This window comes from Stomoxys calcitrans, chromosome 2 (genome assembly GCF_963082655.1).
Source record: "Stomoxys calcitrans chromosome 2, idStoCalc2.1, whole genome shotgun sequence".
Classification (NCBI taxonomy): Eukaryota; Metazoa; Arthropoda; class Insecta; order Diptera; family Muscidae; genus Stomoxys; species Stomoxys calcitrans.
Genome location: NC_081553.1, coordinates 161102173 through 161123498, shown reverse-complemented (window position 1 = coordinate 161123498; position 21326 = coordinate 161102173). Strand labels below are relative to the sequence as shown.

The window sequence follows — 21326 nt, the reverse complement described above, 5'->3', positions numbered from 1 at the left end:
GTTTCCAAATTTCTGATTAGATACCTAGGGGGGGGGGGGGGGGGGGGGGGGGGTGTCCCACCCCAAAACCTACCATATATATATAAACACCAATCAGGACAATACGGGACTCAAATGAAAGGTATTTAAGACTAGAAAACGTATCTGATACGTCGGATGATGATTGTCGGACCAAGTGTTTGGGGGACCACCCCAACCACCAAACACCCCTAAATCGCACAATTCTAACGACCATGGCAATATGGGACTCAAATGAAAGGTATGTGCGAGTAAAACAAGAATCTGATATCCGAATTTGGGACAAAGTTTCTGGGGATCCACTCCTTCCCCAAAGCACCTCCCAAACAGGACTTATTTACTGGCCATGGCAATGTGGGGCTTAAATAAAAAGTATTTGAGTGTAGAATACAAATCTGATATCCAGATGTGGAACCACGGGTTTGAGGGGTCGTCCATCCTCAGGAACATCCCCAAAATAAGACAAATTTACGACCATAGCAATATGGCGCTCAAATGAAAGGTCCTTGGAAGTAAAGCACGAATCCGATATCAATGTTCGGTACAAGCGTTTATGGGGCCACCTCACCCCCACCACCCAAATAGGAAGTGTTTGCTGACCATTGCAATATGAGGCTCAAATAAGAGGTATTTTAGAGTAGAGTACGAATCTGATATATATTTTCAAAGCCAAGTCACTGAGTGGCCGCCCCATCTCCCAAAACACCCCCCAAACCGGTCATGTTTGCCGACTATTGAAAAATGGGGCTCAAATGAAACGTATTTGGGAGTAGCCCATGAATCTGATTAGAATACGAATTTGAGGACAATGGCAATTTGAGGCTTATGGCAAAACGGGGTTCAATAGATCACGTTGCTGATATATTTCCAAGGCTTAGTGATTGGGGGACCACCCCACGAATTTGATATCCACCACCCCTTCCCCAAAACACCCCCCAAAGGCTAAACATTTTTCGTACATGCCAATATGTGGCTCTAATGAAATGTATCCCCTCAAAACCAATGGCAATATGGTGTTTAAATAAATGGTATTTGAGAGAGAGCACGATGCTGATATTTTTTCAGGACCAGGTATATGGGGGACCACCTCACCCCCGAAAACACCCCTAAATCAGACATCATGAGAATATCGGGCTGAAATAAAGTATTTTAAGATTGGAGTACACCTTACATTCAAACTTAAATTCGTAGACCGGTGAAGATGGTATTGTTAAACTGTTTGTTAAGCGTTATAATATTTTCGTAGCATGGTATTTCACTAAAAGCTTTTTCATTGTCAAAAATAAATATTCCAAGGAAAATTTTGTTCCATATAAAGTAAAAGAAGGCGCAGCAGAGCGGGCCCGGTTCAGCTAGTGATGAAATAAAATGCCCTGTAAGTAACATTCCCTTTGGTAACGTGGATGTAATATATAAAGTAAAGGGTTGGTACTCGAGTTCGATATTCGATGACAGTTTCTTCTTCTTAATTGTTGCCTTCGGCATTGTGCCAATATTTGGAGGACTGTTGGCATTTCGCTTGGCATACTTCATGCCTTTTTATATTGGAGGCACACAACTGAATATTGAGAATGCCTTTAAATTTTTTTGAAGGGGTGTGATTTTTTTCTATTTCTGCTTGTAGTCCTATTTCTGCGATCCATCTGCCCACAGGCTACCACCGGCTCGAAGTTAGTCACCTTTTGATCTGCGACTTACACCGCAACCTACATCATCAACTTCTAATTGAGGCAAGTTCGGAAAGCCATATTGACGCTTTTGTATGTGGTCATTGCAACTGGAACCGGCCTAATATGTTACTTGCCATATAGTTTGGAACCAATGCTACTACGAACATAAGTTACACCAACCTAATGTGACCATTGTGCTTGCATTTGAGCTGCAAATGAAGATTGTGACACCTTATTAAATATAACCGGCATTACCTTTATTCCCTCAAACTGGAAGTTAAAAGGCTAATAGATTTACAATTACACCTGAGTATCATTTTATATAGTAAAGTGATTTCAATTTGTTGGGTGTCGCAATCTCCGTGGTATGCTACTTTAAATGAATAATAAAAAGTGACAAAATAGTTCTCAACAATCATGATTTAAAAAAAAAAAAAAAAAAAAAAAAAAAAAAAAAAAAAAAAAAAAAAAACATGTAAAAAGGCGTTAAGTTCGGTCGGGTCGGACTTTGCATACCCACTCATTGGGTACATATGTAAACCACCTCTCGTCATAATCCGTTTTGTTATGACTTGCAATAACTGTGCTTGGTATGGGTGCATAATATGATATAGCTGCCAATTAAACCGATCAGGGATCTTGACTTCTTGAGAATCTAGAGGGCGCAATTCTCATCCGATTTGGAAGAAATTTTGTACGATGGCTTCTCTCATGACTTTCAACATATATGACTAATATGGTCTGAATCGATCAATAGCTTGATACACCTCCCATATAAACCAATCTCCCGAGTTTGCTTCTTGATCCCGTATAAGGCGCAATTCTTATCCGAATAGACTGAAATATTACACAGTGACTTCTACAATGTTCAGCATTCATATATGGTCCGAATCGGGCTATAACTTGATATAGATTTAATTGCATAACAGTTCTTATTCAATATTCTTTGTTTGCCTCAATAGAGATACCGCGCATTGAACTCGACAAATGCGATTAATGGTGGAGGGTATATACGATTCGGCCCGGCCGAACTTAGCCATAGGATGATACCCCCCATCCACCATAGGATGGGGGGTATCATCCTATGGTGGAGGGTATAAAAAACATTATTTGAACAGAAAGAAGAGATGGATATCGTGACCAAATTTACCTTGGTAATTTTATTTCACATTTTTGCATATTTTTTTCCTTTTTTTCTTGAAAAAATGCGTACATTGGACAAACATATAACATGTTTGTGCGTCACGAGAATGGTTTGCATGGTTTTCAGCTGTTATCTGTGTGCGTGGGCGTTTTATTTAGTAATTCTAACATGGATCTAATTATCCTATACAAAATGAAGTCACAAATCAAGCATTTTTATATTTTATGTTTTCATTCATGTGATTATTGTATGACTGACAAACAAAGTGTTTGAAAAACTATTTTATAATTGCATTAAGCTATGTTTGGTATAACAGAGAAGAATGGTTTAAATCATCTATATTACAAAATCTGTCAACCTTTATTTTAAACAAAATTTTAAGTCAAAACTTGAAAATGAATTATACTCAAACTTGAGAAATTTGTAGACAATTTTGAACGAATATTTATTCAAATTGAAGAAAATAAGTTTAACATAACAACATTTGTATATTGCGCAAAAAAAACATTGTTTGTTATAGGATTATTCAACTTGTTGAGAAGAAGCTTGTTTAAGTAAAACGTCTTCCCCAACCAAAGTTAATGAAGTATTTGTCACTAATAACAAATGAGTAAGACTTACTAAAAATTAGCATTTTTATACCTTCCACCATAAGATGGGGGGTATACAAATTTCGTCATTCTGTTTGTAACTCTTCTAAATATTCGTCTGAGACCCCATTAAGTATATATATTCTTGATCGTCGCGACATTTTATGTCGATCTAGCCATGTCCATCCGTCTGTCTGTCGAAAGCACGCTAACTTCCGAAGGAGTAAAGCTAGCTACTAGAAATTTTGCACAAATACTTCTTATTAGTGTAGGTCAGTTGGTATTGTAAATGGGCCATATCGGTCCATAACCTGATATAGCTGCCATATAAACCGATCTTGGGTCTTGATTTCTAGAGCCTCTAGAGTGCGCAATTCTTATCCGATTGGAATGAAAGTTTGCACGACGTGTTTTGTTATGATATTCAACAAATGTGCCAAGTATGGTTCAAATCGGTCCATAACCTGATATAGCTGCCATATCAACCGATCTTGGGTCTTGACTTCTTGGGCCTCTAGAGTGCGCAATTCTTATCCGATTGGAATGAAATTTTGCACGACGTGTTTTATTACGATGTCCAATAAATGTGCCAAGTATGGTTTAAATCAGTCCATAACCTGATATAGCTGCCATATAAACCGATCTGGGATCTTGACTTCTTGAGCCTCTAGAGGTCGCAATTATTATCCGATTTGCCTGAAATTATGTACTACGGATCCTCTCATGACCATAAACATGCGTGTTTATTATGATCTGAATCGGTCTATAGCCCGATACAGCTCCCATATAAATCGATCTCTCTATTTTACTTCTTGAGCCCCCAGAGGGCGCAATTCTTATTCGAATTGACTGACATTTTATACAGGTCTCCAACATGTAATAATATAATAATAGCAGAGAAAATCTTTTCTTATATCGTTTTTTGCCTAAGAAGAGATGCCGGGAGAAGAACTCGGCAAATGCGATCCATGGTGGAGGGTATGTAAGATTCGGCCCGGCCGAATTTAGCACGCTTTTACTTGTTTAATCAAAATTTGGCCAAGTTAGATTAAAATTTGCTAACTTATTTGGTAGTTAGCAATTGTAAGTAGGAAATCAAGGAGAATTCACTTTAACGATAAACTGAACAAAACCAACATTGTATGCTACGAGGGCATATATTTCTGGCCTCATAATGAGAATTTTTCGGCATTATTAATACTTTTTGGCATGCGCTAAAACCAACTTTCGAAGCACCATGTCCACTCCGATTGAGAAACCTGCATAACATGGTTATTGAATGCTTCAACAGCATCTTCTGGCGACGAAAATCGTTGACCACGCATAGATATATGATTCATCACCTGTGACGATCTTTTAAACGTCTTTTGAAGCACCGCCATCGAATGTTTCATCATTTCTTTGCATTGTCAAATTGTGCGGGATCCAAAGAGAACTAACCTTTTTAACGGCTAGGTGCTCATGCAAATGCCCAAGGATGGCACTATTTCACAGTATGTCACATGACGATCTTGCATTATAAGTTCACACACGGCATCAATATTCTCAGGTACAGCGGTCGTTTTTGGACGACTTTAACGGAATTTGTCTTTGATCGGGCGTTAGTCACGATTGAACTCATTAAATCAGTTCTTCACAGTGCTATAGGACGGTAATTGAAAAATTATATCTCGAATATCTTCACGAGTTAATTCCATTTTTTTTTTTGTCAAATTAAACATCGCACATGACGTTCTGAATATAATTAAGCTTGAAAATGTCAAACAGTCCAATGGAAATTTCAGATAGCACTTGGCAAGACTAAATGTTGCCTAGGCCAGAAATATATTTAGGAGCCCTCGTATCATATATGCTTCAACGAAGTTAATTTTTCTATAGATTGAATCAAATAATACTATTTGTAGCGAGATTTCTATATTGGCCAGGATTGTCAAGACGAGATCATATATTTTTAATAGAACGGCAAATCAATATTGTGATGTATTACTGGATTTTAATACTCCAATTGTACGGTGGTGGATTTAATAAATGAAACTATTTGCCTAATTTAATTTTTTTAGTTATTCTTTGGAGGGATTAAAATAGTATGTATTTTTGCATAAATGTACTACTATATTCGTATTTTCGTACATATAATTTTGTACAGAAAGGTGAACGTGTACATGGTCTTTTTTAGCTAGTGTAAACCAAGGGATTACTTTATGACTGGAATATGTTCCTATCTAGAGTAGCATGAATCATTTTCATGACATGTCGTTTTATTTAACTTGGATGTAATTTATATAAATGTCGGAAATGGTTTTTCTATTCTCATTTGCTTTAGCAAATGAAATAAAATTTAAATTTTCATTAAGAAAAACTCAGTCCGCCCAAATTCAACAATCTTGTCGGCGAAGTCTGAGAAGCACATGTGAATGTATATCTCTTTTTAGTACTTATTATTTGCGGTCTATGCCCAACGCATGGGGCTTTCCGTAAATAATCTTTAAAAAAGTTTAAATTTTTTGAAGAGAGTCATATAATTTGTGAGTTTGAAAAATCATTAACAATTCTTAGAGGCCAGTGGCAACTAGAGACTTAACAAGTAAAAGCGTGCTAAGTTCAGCCGGGCCGAATCTTAAATACCCTCCACCATGGATCGCATTTGTCGAGTTCTTTATGCGGTATCTCTTTTTATGCAAACAAAGAATATTGAATAAGAACTGTTATGCTTTTGGAGCTATATCAAGTTATAGTCCGATTCGGGCGATAAATGAATGCTGAACATTGTAAAAGTCATTGTGTAATATTTCATTTCATTCGGATAAGAATTGCGCCTTGTAGGGTCTCAAGAAGCAAAATCGAAAGATAGGCTTATGCTAGCTGTATTAAGCTATTGATCGATTCAGACCATATAAGACACGTATGTTAAAGGTCATGCGGTAAGCCGTTGTACAAAATTTCTGCCAAATCGCATGAGAATTGAGCCCTCTAGAGGCTCAAGATGTCAAAATCCCAAATCGGGTTATATGGCAGCTATATCAGGTTATGTTCCGACTTGCGCCATACTTAGCACAGTTATTGGAAGACATAACAAAACACCTCATGCACAATTTCAGCCAAATCGGACAATATTTGCGCCCTCTAGTGGCTCAAGAAGTCAAGATCCCAGATCGATTTATATGACAGCTATACCAGATTATGAACCGATTTGATTATGAACCAGATTATGAACCTGTTGAAAGTGTTATCAAAACACTACGTGCAAAATTTCAGTCAAATCGGATAAACATTGCGCACTCCAGAGGCTCCAGAAGTCAAGACCCAAGATCGATTTATATGACAGCTATATCAAAACATGGACCGATGGACAGCTATATCAAAACATGGACCGACCTACACTAATAAAAAGTATTCGCGCAAAATTTCAAGCGGCTAGCTTTACTCCTTCAAAAGTTAGCGTGCTTTCGACAGACAGACGGACGGACGGACATGGCTAGATCGACATAAAATGTCGCGGCGATCAAGAATATATATACTCTATGGGGTCTCAGACGAATATTTCGAGTAGTTACAAACAGAATGAAGAAATTAGTATACCCCCCATCCTATGGTGGAGGGTATAAAAAACAATGTATGGGGTATGGCCACCCCCAAAACCTCTAGCTGAAGTGTAAAATCGGTTTAAAAGGTTTTACATTTATTATAAAGAAGTGCCACCACCAATAGTATGGGGATGACCATCACAAAATTTATTCTAATGTCTTCGCCAGACTTCGAACCCAGGCGTTTAGCGGCAGAGGTGGTCATGTACTCATCTGCGCAAATGTGGATCCCAAATGTATACACTAGCAAATTAGTTCCTTAGACTAGAAAATCGATTAATATGCCAATTTGAATTGATTAACAAGTAAAAAGGCGTTAAGTTCGGTCGAGCCAAACGTTGGATACCCACCACCTCGGGTAAAACACTTTTCGTCAAAATCCGGTGATAAATGCATATCTTATGGCCCATAGCAGCTTTATCGATTTAGGCCAAATTAGAGAAAGTTGTTGAGAGGCTTAACTTTACTCACTGTCCCAAATTTCGGCGACATCGGACAATAAATACGCATTTTGTGGGTCCAAAACATTAAATCGAGAGATCTATCTATATGGCAGCTATATCCAAATCTGGGCCGATCTGTGCCATATTGCAGAAGTATGTCGAGAAGCTTAATTTAACTTACTGCACAAAATTTCGGCGACATCGGACAATAAATGCAGCTTTTATGGGCGCAAGACCTTAAATCGAGATATCGGTCTATATGGCAGCTTTATCAAAACCTGGACCGATCTAAGCCAAATTGAAGAAGAATATTGAAGGGCCTAACACAACTCACTGCCCCAAATTTCAGCAAAATCGGATAATAAATGTTGCTTTTATGGGCCTAAGACGCTAAATCGGCGGATCGGTATATATAGGGGCTATATGAAGATATAGTCCGATATAGCCCACACCGGCTATAGATATAGCCGAAATAGATCTTCGAACTTTACCTGCTTATAGACAAAAGAAGAATCTTTGCAAAGTTTCAGCTCAATATCTTTTATTTTAAAGACTGTAGCGTGATTCAACAAACAAACGGACGGACATGGCTAGATCGTCTTTGATTTTTACGCTGATCAAGAATATAAATACTTTATAGGGTCGGAAACGGATATTTCGATGTGCTGCAAACGGAATGACTAAATGACCCCCATCCTTCGGTGGAGGGTATAAAAAAAGAATAAATAATGAGTATTTAGTAGGTAGTCACATAGCCATTTAAAGAGAGCTACCGCATGATGACCAAGCGAGTAGTAATAATATTTACTATAGCGTCCTCTACTGGCTGTTTACTATTGGATTTGAATAGAAACGCCAACACGAAGAAAGAGAGGGCAGAGTTGGTGATAACCTATTGAGTTTTCTGAATAAAGAAAAATAATATATAGAAATTTAATTGAAGTTGTTTGCCGTATTATTTTTTAACTTAAAATGTCAAATATTTTTATAGACAAAGAACTAAACAAGTAAACGAGTACTAAGTTCGGCCGGGACGAAACTTGGGAACCCGTGGTGGGTACCCGTGGTGGGTTCCCAAGTTTCTGTTAAAAATATATACAAAATAAAATTAGTTGAATGGCATTATTTTATTCTACATGCAAAACTTCTGTCAAAGCAGAAAAATTAAAGCTCTAGGAACAGAACAAGGATGATCGAGAGCCCGGTTTACATTTGGGCTGTGCTGTGCACAGTTGTTGGAAGTCACAACAGAACACTATGTGCAAAATTTCAGCCAAATCGTACACAAATTGCGGCTTCCAGGGGACAAGAAGTCAAATAGGGAGATCAGTTTATATGGGAGCTATATCATGTTTTAAACCTACAGATATTAAGTATCTGTGCAAAAATTCAAGCGGCTAGCTCTTCACGTTCGACCACTATCGTGATTTGAACAGATACTTAAAAATAAGACAAACAGTTCTACAAAGTTTAAGTCCATATTTTCAATAACTAATGAAATGGCTGGTTCACAATTATTATGTGGGGCTAATTGGCCAATTCCGATGACACGCACATTTAATATTAACTGGATCTATGACTGGATATATGTCCGGCGGGGTGGAACCCATTTTCGATTTGTGAAAAGTCTAAGTAGTGACTGTATTTGTACATATGTATTTTTATGAATGTCTGCATATGTTTTGCCTTGAAGGAAAATTCATGGTACATACGGAAATGACCATATGGGTATATTAAAGTTTGCATAACAAAGTGAATTATTCATTCCTATTTGTGTGCCTGAAACTCTCTCACCATGCCAGCATCATGTGTAATGTAGTATACACATACATACATACATACATTGAGCATGAGTTGGTGCTGCGTAGATGGAGATTGTTGGACAGTCTCATGTTTGTCATTTCATTTTATGTTTCTGATGACCACATGGGTCAGTTTAGGTTGTCATTTCGGCTCTCGGGCCTGTCATTTTCCATTTTATTGTTGTTATGGTTTCACATTCACATTTAAGATCATTATTTCCTTTGGTCTGGTCCACCAGTCTGCCTTTGTCCTTTTCAAATGTTCTTTTCCACCGTGATAAGTCGTCCCCATGTATTCACAGAGGAGCTTACATTCTGACACACCTCTGCACTTGGCCCTATTTGACGAGATTCATCGTAACTCAAGTCACCACAGTAGTTGTCGCTTTACACTTTCACATTACACGCCTTGAATATATATTCATGGGAAATATAAAAATAGTCAACTGGGTCATACTTTGCCTTTTGCTCCTTTGCCCCAACTTTAGCCTATTACGAGCCAGAAAGTTAATGTTTATAAGTTTGTAAGTCCAAAACTATGACTTTTGATGCAAAATGGATGGCGAAGTCTTAGGAGCAAAAATTCACTTTAACTTTCAGAGAAAGCCGCCACAGAATTTTCCTAGCCCACTCTAATACTTTTCGAATGTTGAGCCACTGCATACTTCGGTGTGTAATCTCTGCGGTGAATATGACGTTGTTTTTTTACACTGATTACTACCACACGTAGTCTGTAATCCGTTGCGGTTGTGTACGTATGAGTGACTTCTTATTCGCTGTGGACAAGTTGTTAAATCTTTGCAACAACGTTTATCGCTATGAACACCAATGAATGCAGCACAAGGTTGAGCTGCACAGGACATCTAATTCCTTAGAATCACATTTTACTCATGCTGCGTATGCTTCTTCGGCCCGTAAATTTATGGCGTTTTTTGAGCCATACTTGGCATATTTGTAGGAAGTCGAAACAAAAGACTTCACGCCAAATCAGATAATAATTGCACACTCAGGAGGCTTAAGAAGTCAAGATCCAAAATCGGTTTATATGGCAGCTATATCGGGTTAACCAATTTGAATCATACTTGGCACAGAGTGTTTGGAAGACATAAGTTATGACTTATGGCTGCGGAGTCTAGCCTTCGACCCCGGCTCGACTCGACTCCGCAGCCCTGGTCCTAACAAAACATACTCATACTCTCATACAACATTTCGGCCAAATCGTTTTGGTGTGGTTTTTGGCTCTACCCCATATTTTAATACATGTTTCATGTTCTTCTCCAAAATACTTTTCATTTGAGTACCATATTGTCCTCATCGATCGATAACGGGAAGAGTCCGCTCTCTCCCTATTTCATCAAATTTCAAGTCTATCACATTTTCCAGATTCGTACCAAAATTGGTAGGTTTTTTCTTTTGGTAGTTTGGTAGGTTTTTCCAACGTATATATAACTATTAAGTAAATTAGTGAAAAAATCGCCGCAGATAACTTTTCATTTAGTCCATTTCCTGTAGTTGCGGTGTATAAGTTAAGAGTGCAGAATTAAACCATGTTTTAAAGTCAAAGTGCCACCTTGAACTTGAGCTTGAAGTTTAAATAGAAAACATTTGATCTAATCATTATTATCCTTTTGCAAAGCTCTCTAGACTCTCTGTTCAACTATGCGGATAAAATATGTTCTTTTTATGAGGCAAAAATACGCATATTTCGAGGTGTTACAAACAGAATGACAAATTTAGTATACCCCCATCCTATGGTGTAGGGTATACAAAAAATAAAAACGATTTTTAAAATGTACCATAATAAATTTTTTTTGACCGGCCGGGGATTCGAACCTGTGTTTGAAAGTACTTAATGCCATGGGAGTCTTGTGTGCTACATGATAGTACGTATTTTAACAATTAACTCAACAAGTCTCTACAAACCTACTTCAAGATATAGTCTTCAATTTAATGCTAAAATGTAGGGCGATTTAAGCGAAATTTTGTTTCCACACTTACAGCAACCTAAGAACAAATATTTGGTATCAAAATCTGGGGTGAGGTACTAGATTAGATTAGATTACTCTTTACCAACATAGCATTATCGGGCGCAGCAAAGCCAGCTAGTCTTATATTCAAAAATCAATTTGTTTGTTTGTTCCGTATAGACTCAGAAACGGGTAAACCGATTACTTAGAAATGTTCCATATTTTGTCTGGAAGGAAACATAGGCTATATAATTTTTTGATATCGGAAGGGGGCTCACCAAAATCAAAAGTGGACCGATCGGGACAAAATGGGTATCATATGAAAGGTATTGGAGAGTATTTGGTATCAAAATTAGAGTCTATGTTTGTTCCGTAGAATCAAAAACGCCAGAACTGATGTTCTTGAAATTTTCACAGATTTCGTAGGTATGTCTGGGAGGAAACATAGGCTATATAATTTTTAGATACCGGAGGGGGCGGACCCTCCCCCTTACCCCAAAACTAATAGTGATAGGCACAATATGGGTATCAAATGGAGGTATTGAAGACAAAAAAACGAAAATCGTATTAATATTTGGGGTCTAAACACCAAGCGGGCCGCTCCAACCCCAAAACTCCTCTTAACAGATATATTCAACGTTCATGTCTATTAGTTACTCAAATAAAAAGTATTCGGCAGTAGATTACAAATATGGGATACAAAATTAGGTCCATAGGTTAATTGGAGGTCGCCCATCCCCATATACACCCAAATCGGCATATTAGCCGACCATGGCTAATTTTCAAAAACATATCGGAGATTGATAATGTGATTAGTTCGGAAATTTTTGCAATCTCACAGTCACCAAAATCAAAACATAGTTTTTATTATTGGGGTCGGGGCCTCGGCGGTCGCCCAAAATCCACCAAATGGATACATAGACCAATCACGACCATTTGAATAGCCATGTGCTTGGGGTGCCGCCTCACCCCAACATACCTGGCTATCATATAAAAGCTATTTGGGGTGGAAATTTTTAGGACAAAGATACTAATTTTCGGGATAAAGACCCTGGGGTCTACCCCACCCTCAAACGGAATTTATTTACCGATCATGCCAATATGGGGCTCATATAAAATGTATTTTAAAGTAAAGCCCGAAGCTTATATTTACTTTGAGGGCCAAGTGTCTGGGTGGCCACCCCACCCCCGAAATACTCTCTAAACCGGAAATATTTACCAATACCAAAAGGCATTTCGGAGTAGAGTAAAAATTTGCCCTGGAACCGAGTAGGGGCAAACTTCTCATACATCAATGTGCTTTCCAATTCAAGTTTAAATTCAATGATAAGGGACCCTTTTTTATAGCCGAGTCCGAACGCTTCACACAAAATAGCAAACTTGTTATTCTAAAATTGCAAATATTTGTTTCCTTTTTCAGAAATAGCAACACATTTTATGAAATATAAAGCTATTACGTTTTGTTGATATCTTTATACAATATATCTCTAGAGGATTTTTATGTTATAGTTAGTAAAGCATTGGTGACTGTTTACATGTACGTATGTATTGGTTGTTATACCCACCACCAAAGGATGGGGACATACTAACCTAGTCATTCCGTTTATAACACCTCGAAATAATGATCTGCGACCCCATAAAGTATATAATTCTGGATCGTTAGTATCAGCTTTAGTGAATTTATAAATATGGCAACGCTGGTGCATAGGTTAGAACGTGCTCACATAACAGAAAACGTCTGACTTCCAATCCTAGCGAGAACATCAACAAACTTTTTTACTATTGTTCTCCCTCACTCCCTCAAGTGGTCAAACTGCTCCGAAAGGCAGAGCTATGATAGATTTAAAATAAAAACTTGTTTATCAAATTTAAACTTTTGAACAATTTATATAGGTGCTATAGCTACAACAACAAATCTAAAAGAATGGTATGAAACTTAGCAAGAAGCGGAGCAATTGCGAGGTTTATGACGTTTACTACTTATATCATAGGTTTTATACAAGTACAGGATTGAAATTACAGAGAAATGTTTGTACTCTCCAAATTTGACAACAAATGTCAAGCTTATTGGTGTCGGTAATTATTTTATTTTTCTTTAAAGCAAGCAGCTCTACCAAATAATTAAAAGTACCAAATTTACAGCAAAAACAAAAGAAATAAAAGAAAGAAAGATATCCACATTTGAAGCTACGAATGCCGAAGCCATCTATACGAACATTACGCCATAGTTTCCTTCGCGAGCAGGGAAATAATGCATATTTAGAAAATGCAAACGACGCAAACTGCATACCATTGAGAGCAGAATTCTGCTTGCGGCATGTTCTTTTATTATCTATATTCACAAGCGCCACCAACCAGTCTATGTGCGAAGTTAAAATTCTTTATCTTTATATAATTTATCTATACAAGTATATAAAGTTTTCGACGTTTACAACTTTTTTCAGACGAAAACCTAAAAAACAGACCATCTTTACTCCATAGTCAAAGGAAATCTATAGACCCACAACAAAATGTTCAAAAAAGCTCTTACAGATGGGTGGAATGTCAAATTTGCAGTCGTTTATATGTGAGTGCGCAAGGAACCCGGGCGATATGGAACGGAGGACATTTGAGTTATTTTATTAACATTTTGAGTTTCGAAGTCTATACCATTCCTTTGTCTATGCCGACATCTTAAAATTTGTTCAAAAAAGCTTCAACAAATGGAAGATATGTCAAATTTTCAATTGTTTATATTTTAGTATGCATGCTACACATGCGACAAAAGGGAGAACTTGAGCTATGTTTTTAAATGTTAAGTTTCATAGTCTATACATAGACAAAGGACATCTATAAACTCATAACAATGTGTTCAAAAAAGCTCTAACATGAGGGAGAAATGTCAAATTCTCAGTCGTTTTTATGTGAGTGCGCAAGGAACCCGGGCGACGTGAAACGGAGAACTTTTGAGTTATTTTATTTTTTACTTTGTATTTTGCCGTACTATAATAAGCTTAATTATGTATTTGGTTGAACTGAATACATTAATGAACTTTCACTTTGGTTTTCAATGTTCATCGGATGTTGTCCAAATTTGTCGAAACTGAAATGTAAGATAAAATATAGGGATACAATTGATTGCACAAGCTTGAATCTTCTTGAAGTTTTAATAAAAGGAAATTTGTCATAAAGGGAAATATGTCATGTTATATATCTTAATGGAATATAACATTGGATGATACATTTATAAGTTTAAACAAGTGAAAGCGGGTCCGGGCCGAATCTTACAAATCCCCCACCATGAATCACATTTATCAAGTTTTTTGGACCACATTAGGATACTTGAGCTGGATGTTGTAGACCATGGAAGAAGTCATTGTGCAACATTTTAGCCCAATCACATAAGAATTGCGCCCTATAGGGACCCAAGAAGTAAACTCTAGAGATCGTGTAATATGAGAGCTATATTGGGTTTTAGATCGATTCAGACCATACGAGTATGATGGTGGCCATAGCTGAAGTCATTGTGCAAAATATTAATAAAAAACGGATAAGATTTGCAACCTATAGGGGTTCAAGAAGTACAATCGGTTTATGTGGAAGCTATTTTAGGTTTTAGACCGATTCGAACCTTACCAGGCAAACCTGCAAAAAAAGTCGTAGCATAAAATTTCAGCCAATCGGATAAAAATTTCGTTCTCTAGAGGCTCAAGAAGTCTAGATCCGAAATTGGTTTATATGGCAGCAATTTCGAAACATGAACTGATATGGACCACTTACAATTCCAACTGACCTACTCTAATGGAAAGTATTTGTGCAAAATTTCAAGCGCCTAAGTATATTTTTGACAGACATAGGCGAATGAACATGGCTAGATCGATGATCGAAAGAATAATATTGTATTTTGAAGATTAAATACTTTGTATGTTTCCACATATTTACGAGATTTTTGTAAAGTTTTACTTAAAAAAACAAGTAGAAGCATGCTAAGTTTGACCAGGCCGAATCTTGGGAACCCACCACCATGGATTCCGCTAAAAATTTATACAAAATAAATTTAGTTGAAGTGCACTATTTTATTCCACTTACCAAACTAATGTCAAACCAGCCAAAAAAAAGCTTCTAGGAACCGAACAAGGATGATCGAGAAACCGGTTTAAATGGCAGCTATATCAGGTAATTGGCACAGTTGTTGGAAGTTTTAACAGAACACTACATGCAAAATTTCAGCCAAATCAGGCTAATATTGCGGCTTGAAAGGGCTCAAGAATTTAAATCGGGAGATCGGTTTATATGGGAGCTACACTTACAAGAAGTATTTCTCCAAAATTTCAAGCGCCTAGCTTTACTCCTTCGAAAGTTTGCATGCTTTCGACAGACAGACGCACGAACATGGCAAAAACGACTTAAAATGTCATGACGGTCAAGAATATATTTACTTAATGGTGTATTACACGAATATTTCGAGGAGTTACAAACAAAGTGACGAAATTAGTACACCCCCATCTTATGGTGGGGGTATACAAGAAATATACCTAGAAACATTTTCCATAGAATTAAGAATTTAGAAGAAACAAGTAAAAGCGTGCCAAGTTTGCCGGGCAGAATCTTATATACCCTCCACCATGGATCGCATTAGTCAAGTTTTTTGAATTACTTTTTCAAATATATATGAACTATATGAAGTTATTGACCAATATACACCGTACTTGTCATGCCGTACCAGTTATAAAAAAATATCACCTCGAAAATTTAAGGCAAATTGAATAATAATTGCGCCCTCAAGAGGCTCAGAAAGTCAAATTGGTAGATCGGTATATATGGCAGCTATATCAGGTTATGTACCGATTTAAACCATACTTAGCACAGTGTTTGAAAGTCATAACAAAAAACTTCATGCAAAATTTCCTCCAAATCGGATAATAATTGCGCCGTCTAGTGGCTCAAGAAGTCAAGACCTAAGATGGGTGTATATGACAGCTATATTAAAACATGAATTGAGTTGACCCATTTATAATCCCAACCGACCTACACTAATAAGAAGTATTTGTTCAAAATTTCAAGCGGTTAGCTTTACTCCATCGAAAGTTAGCGTGCTTTCGACAGAAAGATGGACGGACATGTCTAGATCGACTTAAAATGTCGTGATGATCAAGAATATACGTATATACTCAATGGGGTCTTAGACAAATATTTCGAGGTGTTACATACGGAATGACGAAATAAGAATACCCCCAACCTTTGGTGGAGGGAGTAAAAATCTGTAAAACTAAAATGTGAAATTCTTTTATAGACTTAGAACGAGAAACTTATTTTTCGCTTGGTGTTAATAAAAGCTCAGCGAAGCGGGCCGGACTCAGCTAGTTTTGTAAAAAACGAGCTTTGTCTATGTGCCCATGTATTTCCGTGTATGTTTCGCTGCTTTAGACTGCAAAATAAATTCCATTTAAAAGTTCTTGTATCTTCTGCTTTTTGACAGAAGCATAATTTTAAGTACATAATAATAAGTACAGTATGTAAAATTTTTGTATTTCATTTTAGTACTCTATATAGCAAATCACGATTAGTCTTTTGTTATTATCTATTATTGGAAGTTATAGGTAACTTGCCAGTACATCTTTGCACTGATAATTTATCCAGAACATCTGACTTGCTCTGGATAGGACGTAAATAAAACACAACAAATATGATTTTTGTCATCCATAGTATGAATACTCTGCCATCTAACGGCTGATGCATGAGTTAAGTACACATAATTTTTTTCCTGAATATAAAGACTGAATAAAATTTTGAAAAACATGCCTCTTTAGTTACTTTGTTACTTTTGTGACTGTATAAGTTCCAAATCAAGGCTAGTACTATGTTCGCTTAGTTATTACATTAAGTAGGATTGCTTATGGCAAATTTGACTAAAATTAGTAGTGTTTCAAAGTTTCGAAAAAGTTATCGCGTAACTGCTTCGTTGCTCCTACAAAAAAGTTATAAATTTATGTTATAACAGTAGTCTGTGCTTTTGTTTAAGGTTTGCATAGGTTTGCTATGTTAACAACTATTCTAATCACGGTATTAAATTTGATAAGTTCGGTTCAATGCGTCTTTCCTACATTACATTTGTTTGTCATTTAAAATCCCAAGTACTGCATGGAAAGTAGATTATCATTGTATTATAGCACATAAAAAGAGTATTGGAGCCGCAAAGACGTTTATGATACAAAGAGCTTTCAATTACATTGAAATGGCCGATATACTTTGAGGTGTGCATCACCATATACCATAGGCATATGAAATCTATAGACTCACAACAAAATGTTCAAAAAATCTCTAACAGATCTGAGGAATGTCAAAATTTCAGTCGTTTATATGTGGGTGTATAAGGAACCCGGGCGACATGGAACGGAGAACTTTTGAGTTATTTTATAAACATTTTGAGTTCCAAAGTCTATACATTTTCTTTGTCTGTGCATATGCTTGCAGGTATATACATACATCTACAACTGATAAATTTATACTCCTTCTGACAAAGCTTTTTATAACACCTTTTAGAGGCTTCTATACCTCCTACGTCGATATGTGTTTTCTTTTTTACAGACATCATTCCTGTTTGTTGTTTTTTTTTTAGAAATGTTATTATAGGTCAGTGTGATTTCTTGCTTAAAATTAATGATAGACATAGGTAAAACTTTTCAACTCCAACTTCTTTTTTCGTTATTTATTTAAGATTTTAGTTTAATTTTTCATTTGCACTTAAACTGCATAAGTTTGCAAATACAACACAATGTTGTCTTATAGGTTTGTCTATATCTTCTATTGGTTATCTATTGATGTAATTCACTATAAATGAATAAAGTTCCAAATCAACTGTTATATCTATATAAAAACGGTCAAACCGGTTAAACTGAAATTTTTATATTGCTTTTACATACAGTATACTCTTATCTCTCTAGGAGATCATCTATTATGAAAAAACTAATTATAACTGATTTAACAACAAGCATTAGCATCAGTATCTGAGAGAGGTTAATTCGAACGTAAAGCTAACATTAAATTTTATAAAAGGATAATTCAACTTGGAACAACTTTGTTACTAAGCTCTACGGATAAACCGATTCGCAAGTGCTTAAAGCTTTATGGAATAAATATAAAAGAGGGCAAACAAATAATAACATTTAAGTTCTAATAGTATGCAGAAAATCAACGCATTGAATTAATACATATATCTCATAAGTCAGGGAAAGTTTAACGATGAACAAAAACAAAAAATGCTTAACGTGTCAAAAGTTATGTGAATGCAGAAATTTTTTTACAATATTCCCAGCAATGTTGTACATAACCATAAAAATTGTATAGCATTGAAATACCAACTTATATTACACAATACGTAATGTTAACGAACAGCTATATTAATGTAAAACTTGCGCAAGAGTCAAGCGTCTGTTATTAACAGCATTTTTTTGTGTAATATTTATTAACTGTGAAAAGCTTTCAAAAATAATATAGCTTTTTAAATAAAGCTTGGAAAAAGTTGACCGTTACATCACCAATAATCGTTACATTTAGTTATGTGGTAACTTGCCATCACTTTTCCGAACGCGACCTGTTCAAAGTTCTAAAATACCATTTTGCGGCATTGACCGTTACAAAGCCTTAACAGTCTGACAAGAATCATGATTGTGATAGGAACTGTTTATTTTGAAATTCATATAACAAAGTAAGTCCTATCGGATGTTGGTAAATAGAAACAGAGTAATTTTGGCCTTACTTTAGAAAATGTGTTTTGCTCTTTTATTTTCCGAATATAGGAAACTAAAGTTATCGACCGATTTTCACTTAAGTAGCCATAGTTGCTACAATTCTCAACTGTTTCCCAGATACACGTTTTATCTCCAAAAAGTTCGAATAGTACGGAAAAGTTTGTGTAAGTTTAGCCTGATCTGAAACTCTGAACTTTGGGATACAGGCACACCTTGACAGTATATATTATATTGGACGATTAAAATATTTTGTATATACACCATCATAGGATAAGGGTATACTATATGTATACCCTCCAATACTTAATATTGATGTAGGTCATTGAGGATTGCAAATGGGCCATATCAGTTCAGTTTTAAATATAGCTCTCATATAAACCGGTCTGCCCATTTGATTAGTTCAGCCCCTGGTATCCGCAATTTTTGTCCGATTTGACTGAAATTTTGCATGTAGTGTTCTGTAATCATTTCCAACAGTTACCTTAAGTAGATTTCGGATCGGTTTATTACCTGACTTTGAGCCCTTAGAAGCCGCAATGTTTGTCCGATTTTTGCATGTAGTGTTCTGTTATGACTTCCAACAACTGTGCCAAGTACGAAGCGAATCGGTCCATAACCTGATATAGCTTTCATATAAACCGATCTCGCGGTTTGATTTCTTGATCCCTTACAAGCCTCAATTTTTATACGATTTCGCTGAAAATTGGCATGTAGTGTTTTGTTATGACTTTCAACAACAGTGCCAAGTACGGTCTAAATCGGCCAATAACCTGATACAGCTCCCATATAAACCGCTCTCAGGCCGATTGTGCTAAAACTAAGTAGATTGGGACCACCGTAGCGAGGTTAGCATGTCTGCTTATGACGCTGAACGCCTGGAGAGAACATCATAAGCCTTTTCTGCGGTGGTTATCTTCTCCTAATGCTGGCGAAATTGGTGAGGAACAATGGCATTTGAAACAAGTAAAACCGTGCTAAGTTCGGCCGGGCGGAATTTTATATACCCTCCACCATGAATCGCACCTGTCTAGTTCTCTTCCCGGTATCTCTTTTTAGGCAAACATATGATAAAAGAAAAAATCGTGCAAAGTTCAGCCGGGCCGAATCTTATAGTACCCTCCACCATGGATCGCATTTGTCGAGCTCTTGCCACAGTATCAATTTTAGGCAAACAAGGGATAAAAGAAAAAATTGCTATGTTATTGGAACAATATCAAGTTATGGTTCATTTCGGACCATAGTTGAACTGAATATTGGAGACCATAGTAGAAGTCATTGTGTATAATTTCAGCCAAATCTAGTAAGAATTGCGCACTTTAGGTGCTGGAGAAGTAAAATAGGGAGATCGGTTTATAGGGGAGCTGTATTAGGCTATAAACCGAGTCATGCCATATTCGACACGTATGTTAAAGGTCACGAGAAAAGCCGTTGTACAAAATTTCAGCCAAATCGGATAATACTTGCGCCCTTTAGAGGCTCAAGAAGTCAGGAACCCAGATCGGTTTATATGGCAGCTATATCAGGTTATGGACCGATTTGATCGAAAGTCACAGCATAACAACTCATGCAAAATGTCAGCCAAATCAGATAATAATTGCGTCCTCTAGAGGCTCAAGAAGTCAAGACCCCAGATAGGTTTATGGAATTGTGCCCTGTAGCGGCTCAAGAAGTAAAGATCTAAGATCGGTTTATATGGCAGCTATATCAAAACGTGGACCGATATAGCCCATTTACAATCTCAACCGACCTACACTAATAAAAAGTATTTGTGCAAAATTTCAAGCTTTACTCGTTCGAAAGTTAGCGTGCTTTCGACAGACAGATGGACGGACGGACGAACATGGCTAGTACGACTTAAAATGTCATGACGATCAAGAATATATATACTTTATGGGGTCTTAGATGAATATTTCGAGGAGTTTCAAACAGAATGACGAAATAAGTATACCCCTATCCTATGGTGGAGGGTATACAAAAATTGCTATGATATTGGAGCTATATCAATTTATGGTCCGATGGTCCGGATCATAATTAAACTGAATGTTGAAGTCTTTGTGTAAAATTTTAGCCAATTCGAATAAAAATTGGGCCCTTTAGGGGCTCAAGAAATAAAATACGGAGATCGGTTTATATCGGAGCTGTATCAGGCTATAGACCGAATCAGACCATATTTGACACGTATGTTGAGGGTCATAGATTAAACCATTGTACAAAATGTCAGCCAAATCAGATTATCATTGCGACCTCTAGAGGCTCAAGAAGTCAAGATCCCAGATCGGTTTATATGGCAGCTTTGTCAGGTTATGAACCAATTTAAACAATATTTGGCGCTACTGTTGAATGCCATAACAAAACACTTCTTGCAAAATATCAGCCCA

At 36.7% G+C, this 21326-nt stretch overlaps 1 long non-coding RNA gene across 2 annotated transcripts; it reads left to right on the top strand.

The window, feature by feature from the left end:
• The first annotated feature begins 13322 nt into the window (after positions 1–13322).
• Positions 13323–14350, top strand: LOC106092686 (uncharacterized). 2 transcript variants are annotated; one of them, XR_009397302.1, is made up of 2 exons: positions 13323–13581; positions 13663–14350. It is a non-coding gene; the product is annotated as an uncharacterized LOC106092686 (long non-coding RNA). The 2 variants fall into 2 exon arrangements; XR_001222202.2 differs by having other exon boundaries at positions 13637–14350.
• Positions 14351–21326: the final 6976 nt, after the last annotated feature.